At 35.6% G+C, this 6,728-nt stretch overlaps 1 pseudogene across 1 annotated transcript; it reads left to right on the top strand.

The window, feature by feature from the left end:
• Positions 1 to 1,393: 1,393 nt before the first annotated feature.
• On the top strand, positions 1,394 to 5,572 carry LOC309855891 (large ribosomal subunit protein uL11 pseudogene; annotated as a pseudogene). Its single transcript has 2 exons — positions 1,394 to 1,457; positions 5,007 to 5,572. The product of its transcript is annotated as a large ribosomal subunit protein uL11 pseudogene (transcript).
• Positions 5,573 to 6,728: the final 1,156 nt, after the last annotated feature.

The raw sequence follows: 6,728 nt of genomic DNA, 5'->3' as shown, positions 1-6,728 counted from the left end.
GAGCTAAAAACACTGGCCATATTAATTTATTACAGACATCTACCCCCATTGTGCTTAAACATCAGAGATAATAAACCAAGGTCAGATCAGGCAGTAATTGGAATGTTATATTAAGAAACTTAATCTTACCCTAAGGGGAAAGAGGAAACACTGGAAGGTTTTGAGTGGAGAAATTGATATGATTCAATGTATGTGTTAGAAATATCACATTGATTAAATAATGGAGGATGAATTAGAATAAACTCAAGAAGAACAAGTGTGAAAGCAGTAGTAATGTTTGGAATCTTCTGTAATGGTCCATGTAAGAGATGACTTGATCCACTGTAAAGAAACTGAGAATGGAAGGAGATATACAGATTGAAAAAACAGAAGTATTTAGGAGATATGAGCTATTAATATCTTTGTGAGGGTGGCAGTGAATGTAAGTGGGTGAAGAAATCAAATACTGGGTGTTTGGGTGGCTCAGTGGGTAAAGCCTCTGCTTTCAGCTCAGGTCATGATCCCAGGGACCTGGGATTGAGGCTCACGTTGGGCTCTCTGCTCAGCAGGGAGCCTACTTCCCTCTGTCTGCCTCTCTGCCTACTTGTGATCTCTCTCTGTGTCAGATATATAAAAACAAAAACTTAAAAAAAAACACAAATATTAATGATGGAATTTGAATATTAATTTGGGGTTATACTTTAGCTGGTTTGCATTTTTAATTTTTTCAGGCCCTGTACTAATATTTAAACTTATATAGATGGTTTCTTATCATTAAACAACAATTGCTTTTAACATTGTTCAATTATAATATTTATATTATCACTTAATTAATCACTGACATAGCAAGGTACTTAAATATAATCTTATTCCATAACACAGATAAGGTACCTTCCTTTCTGATAGTTTAAAGCAGGAAATAGGTATGTGTTTTACCTGCTAATATTTTAAATTAAACAGAACATCCAGGTCTTCATAAAGAGCCAACAAGAACAACTTGAATTTTTCTAAAGTGAAACTGGCATTCCTCTAAAGTTAGATTTCTCAATAAAATAACAATGTTCATTAATAAATTAAATGTTTCTGGTCCATCTATTTTTCCATGCTTGTTACAATTAACATTCTGTACCCTGTTACATTCCTGACAAAGTAGATTTAGGTTTTACAACCAATGCAATACTGTTCCATTCAGGGTCACTAACTTCAATCCTTTTAATAGTTGTAGTGTTCTGCATGATGGTTTTATATTAATTCCCTTCTTAAAAGGTTTTCTGCTGAGGTGTAGTTTCAGAAGATAGCACTAGTTTATTCTAAAACCAGAAGATGACATTTTACTCTCCTCAAGGTCTTCCCTTCCCAAACCCCCACCCCACTTTCTGTGCTTCATCTTTGTCCAAGAAGAAAACATGCATAAATGGAAACACCTTCCCTACATTTGGTATCTATTGAACAGCCCTACCTTCTGTCAGAGCATTTAGGTAAGATATAAATTGAAGAACAAGGTGAATACTGTATTTTGCTAAGCAATTACCATATAATTTTCACATAAAATGTTTTCAAGTCTAAGTGATATTCACATCACTTTTGCTTTTATTCACATTTGTCATTATAAAAGGAAAGTAGGGGCTTTAAGATGTTGGTTTCAGGGAAGTAGGAGGTGTTGTGAAGCCTTATTATCTTATATGTGCTAATATATCAAACACTTTTCTCCATTTAACATGAATACAAAAGTAATGCCTGTTGTGTGGATACTGAAATTTCACCTTCAAACAAAATGTTTACCTCATCTTAAACTTGAAATAAATCTTAATAATGCCTTCAGTCCCTACAACAAATTAGCTCACATTAGAAAACCAGCTAAGTATAAAACAGCTGTGTGCACATCATTCTGCTTGATTTTACATTTTAGTTCATAATATGAGTAGCCTTGTATGCATGCTGAATAACCATACCCAGAGGGTTGTTTGGATGGTAGTTGATAGATTTATACTATATTGATTGAGAAAGTTTGAGAGAAGTACCTCTCCAAACTACAGTAATGAGAAACAACTATAATGTTGTGCATCATTGAATACTTAGCTACAAAGGAAATATTACTTCTCAAACCTGATTTACCCTAGTGCTAAAATGTATGTTTACTTCAAATGGACAAATTAAGGAGTACTGGTTTTCAGGATAAGGCTGCAAATAATTTCTTTGGGGCCCAGAGAGGAATATTTCCAAACATAACTTTATTTCAAAAGTAAACTGATATTTCTGAGCTGTCATGTAGATTTCACTTGACTGGAATTTAGAAGTCTATTCTATGTAATTTTAATCCTTTATTTTAGCAGAGACATCACACTTACAAAAGCGGGTTGCAAGAGGGGTGGCTTTAGAGAGTTATAGCTGCCTTTTTCAACTATAGCACCTATTATAGTGTTTAGTATATAGTTGGTGCTTAATAAATGTTCACTTTTATTGATCAAACACTCCATCAGTATCAAAAGATACTGGGATTTATAAAATACATGCTAAGTTTGAGGAATGGTTACACCTAACGGGATTCTACAGATAAAGCATGGGATAGTTTAAAAAAGAAATCCAAATTGAAAATCAGGGCAAGGCAATGCTCTAATGCCCCATGACCTTGGGCAAGTTAAGTGCCTTTCTCTGTGTCTCAGTCTCCTCATCAGTGAAATAAAGGTGCTTTTACATGAAAGGCACTTAGTATAATACCTAACATGTAAGCTTTAAATTAATATCAGTTATTGTTATGATAATGCATATATATTTCATTCTAAACATGTATAAATCAAAGTCTAACCAGGAAACAGAAGCAACTTTAAGTACCTAAAACAAAGGGAATTTAATGTAGAAAATTTTTACACAGGTTATGGAAGTTTACTGAGAGGCCAACAAGGAATGATGAAGCAATTGTGAAATTAGCAAAAGCAGGGTTTTGATACAGTACTGGACTATAAGGTCAAAGGGAGGAGCAGTTGTAACTAGAACCAGAATCTAAGGGTCAGGGCCATTCAGCAGAATCTATAAGCATGGCAGGCTTCTACAAAGGAAACTGGAGTCATGGAAACACACACACACACACACACACACACACACAGAAAGAAATACTATGGCTTTGCCTTGCTGTTCACCAATATATTACCAGTGGCTTCCATTGTTCAAACCCATACAGCAGCTTGTTAACAGAAGAAACTTGGAAATGCCACCTGTAGGGGTCAGCTCCTCATGAGACAGAGTAGACCAGGGGAAGTTCAGGGAATGGATTTGAGAGTCAATAGACCAAAGACTTGTGTAATCCCACAATAGTTGTTCCCTTATTGCTTTACAAGTGTCTCTCACCAGCTTATAACTATCTTTCACAATAGAGAAAGGGTTTCATTCCTTTTTTATTCCTGACCCCCTTCTCCTGTCAATAATGTGCTTTGCACATTATAGGTGTTTGGTTGTAAGTACTGGTGAAAAATTTTCACATAGATCTGAATCTCTTGACTTCTAGTACATAATTACTTTTTTCCTATGTAAAGAGAAGATATTAATCAATTATGTCTGCTTTTCTTATGCAAGGCATGCCTTTTTATTGATATAAAAAGATAATTGCATGATGCTATAGCTGCATATTTGCACTGCTTAATAATTAGCAATATCTGCAGACTGGCTGCTTGGAGTCCTGTGTTTAGAAATCGTACTTAATTGTTGAACTTCTTAATTTATTCAGAGGGCAAGAAAAAAAAAGGCTCCTTTATTTCTGAAATAAAGCAAAGGAATGTTATAACTGTATGTCAAACATAGAAGTCTAATGTAATAGCTTTCACATTTGCTATTTCATCACCAACAGTAAGAAATATAGTAAGAAATACATTTTATATTGTGACCCAGCACACACAGAGACACATACACACAGCTGAAACAGAAGTTTTAAAATGTGCAATATACTCTTTTCCAAACTGTTTTTAAAATACTAGTTAATCCCATTAGATTATTTTCACAACCCATCAATATGTTACAATCCACAGTTCACAAAACACTAGTCTAACAGGATTATAACCTTGGCAGAGATTGGAAGTACATGCCATCTTAAGTTCCAAGCCTCTCCCTTGGTAGAGGTAATAAAAGACGTCAGAACCCTCTCCATCTATAGGTGGAGCCCAAAGAGACTGTATTCGAAGGCCTAGTGTAAGGGCAATAGCCTAACGTCCACCCTTCCACCCCTTACCTGCCTACCATCTGCCTCAGTCACCAGCTCTGAGCAATTTGGGCAAGTGAAGATTCTGTCCTTAAGGCAGAGGGAATAAAACATTGAACATAACATTTAGTTATGTTTTAGACATTATATTTCTTAGGGTCTAAATCTCTTTAACCAGTCTCTGCGGGGACTAAAATTTTATTTATTTTCTTTTTTAAAAAGATTTTATTTATTGGACAGAGAGATACACAGCAAGAGAGGGAACACAGCAGGAGGAGTGGGAGAGAGAGAAGCAGGCTTCCTGCTGAGAAGAGAGCCTGATGCAGGGCTCAATCCCAGGACCTTGGGCTCATGATCTGAGCTGAAAGCAGGTGCTTAATGACTGAGCCACCCAGGTGCACCTAAAATTTTCTTTTTGGATTCACACAGCAAAGCACAGTATGGCCCAGACTGGAGAAGCATTCTTTATTCTGTCAGATCCTGAATCGAAAAGTGAAAGGACTAACTAAAAGTCATAGTGGAAAATAAACTCAATTCAATTTGGCAATCTATTATTGAAAAACAGCAAAGATATTATGGTAAAATCAAGGACTCTTTCCTTTTGAATATCACCTCAGAGTTTCTTGTGGTTCACAAAATTATATTTTTAAGTTCTGTTCTCTCACAAACTTCAGTATTTCTATCAAGCTGTCTGAAAACAAAATGTTTTTATTCCTTCAACACAGCTGGCAGGTTTGAGAGTATTATACACAGTTGACCATATGTCAAAAGATACATAAAGCATAATGCATTTTATATGAATTTAAAATAAGATACTTCCTTCTGGCTTTTGGTTTAGAAGAGGCAAAGGTGCAACTGTCTTTAACTGTCCCCAAACCAGTTCATCCAACACCAGCCACCTCCATCCTGCCACCTAAGTTCAATCCCAACAAGATCAAATTCATACACCTGAGCTGTACCCATGGGGAAGTTTGTGCCACATCTGCCCTGGCTCCAAAGATTGTCCTGCTCGGTCTGGCTCCAAAAAAGGTTGGTGATGACATTGTCAAAGCAACCAGAAATTGGAAGTGTTTGAAGATTACAGTGAAACTGACCATTCAGAAAAGATATGCCCATATTGGAATGGTAACTTCTGCCTTTTACATGATTATCAAAGCCCTCAAGGAACCACCAAGAGACAGAAAAATGCAGAAAAACATTAAGTACAGTGGAAATGTCATGTTTGATGGGACTGTCAGCATTGCCCAACAGATGTTGCACCAATCTTTAGCCATAGAACTCTCTGGAACTATTAAGGGGATCCTGGGGTTTGCTCAAGTTGTGGGCTGCAATGTTGATGGATGCCACCCTCATGACATCATAGGTGACATCAATAGTGGTGCAGTAGAATGCTCAGCTAGTTAAGAATTATAAGGGAAAATATTTTAATAAAAGATAATTTGACAAAAATACAATAAAATAAGATATGTAATTGAATAAAGAACCCCAAATGTTTAAAAATATGAATGTAACTTAATGCTATATAATCTTCTAGAAACTTCATCATGAATTCTCAGGTAAATTCTGCAGTGGGAATTTTAGTGCTAGAGCACAATTACCCCTGCTCATTTTCATCCCAGTCCACATAATAAGTATAGTCATTCTAACCAGTGTTGGGATGATATATAATTCACAGTAGACAAATTCATCCCATAGGCACATGCTCACTACATGAGTGACCTTTTCCCTGAATATAAAATTTGACATACTGTCTTCAATACAAAGTCAACTTCTGAAATAGTTATGCTTATGGGAAAAAAAAACAATAAAGGGCACACAGATAATCTTAAAAATATTTCTTTGGAATATAACCAAAAGATATCTGAGAAATAAAATGTTCACAGGTAGCAGTGTTATATAGTTGGTGTCTGGAGTCTGGTTCTAATTCTGGCTCTGTCATTTAAACAGGTACCTTAGAAAATTTACTTAACCTTGCTAACCTTACATTTTCTTCATCAGTAAAGTGAGGCTGATAATAGAATATATAACTCACAGAGCTATTACAAATATTAAATGAGATTATATTTGAAACAGGACTTAGACCAATGCTTGGAATATGGAAAGCTCTCAATAGATAGTAACAATAATAATAAATATCCATGCTATAATTAGAATGATGATTATTAGTTACATTTACTTCATTTCTCTTGGCTCAGCCTTGAGCTTTTTGTACCATCACATGACTGTTGGTAGTCTGAGACTCTGCTGGGAATCTAGATGAGCTAAGGCATTTTACTAAGAATGAAGCATATACTCATATTTATGTAAGATAGAGATAGAACTGTCTCATTCATAGAGACTTATCCTAAAAATCTCTTCTTTACCAAATAACTAGTCACATTTTGAAAGTAGCTTATGGTGCAGCTGAATAACAAAGAAATGATATATTCACTTTAATCTCTATACATCCTTTCTTGACAGGCTCAGTTATCCAGTGGCATTCTCTGCTACCTTGTCACTATCAGGAGCTGTAGAACATGAATACACAGCTCTTATGGGAAAAACCCAGTGGTGATAATGT

This window comes from Mustela nivalis (assembly GCF_964662115.1).
Source record: "Mustela nivalis genome assembly, chromosome: X".
Taxonomy (NCBI): Eukaryota; Metazoa; Chordata; class Mammalia; order Carnivora; family Mustelidae; genus Mustela; species Mustela nivalis.
The sequence above is the reverse complement of the archived record's forward strand: the minus strand, read 5'-3'. Positions and strand labels throughout refer to the sequence as shown.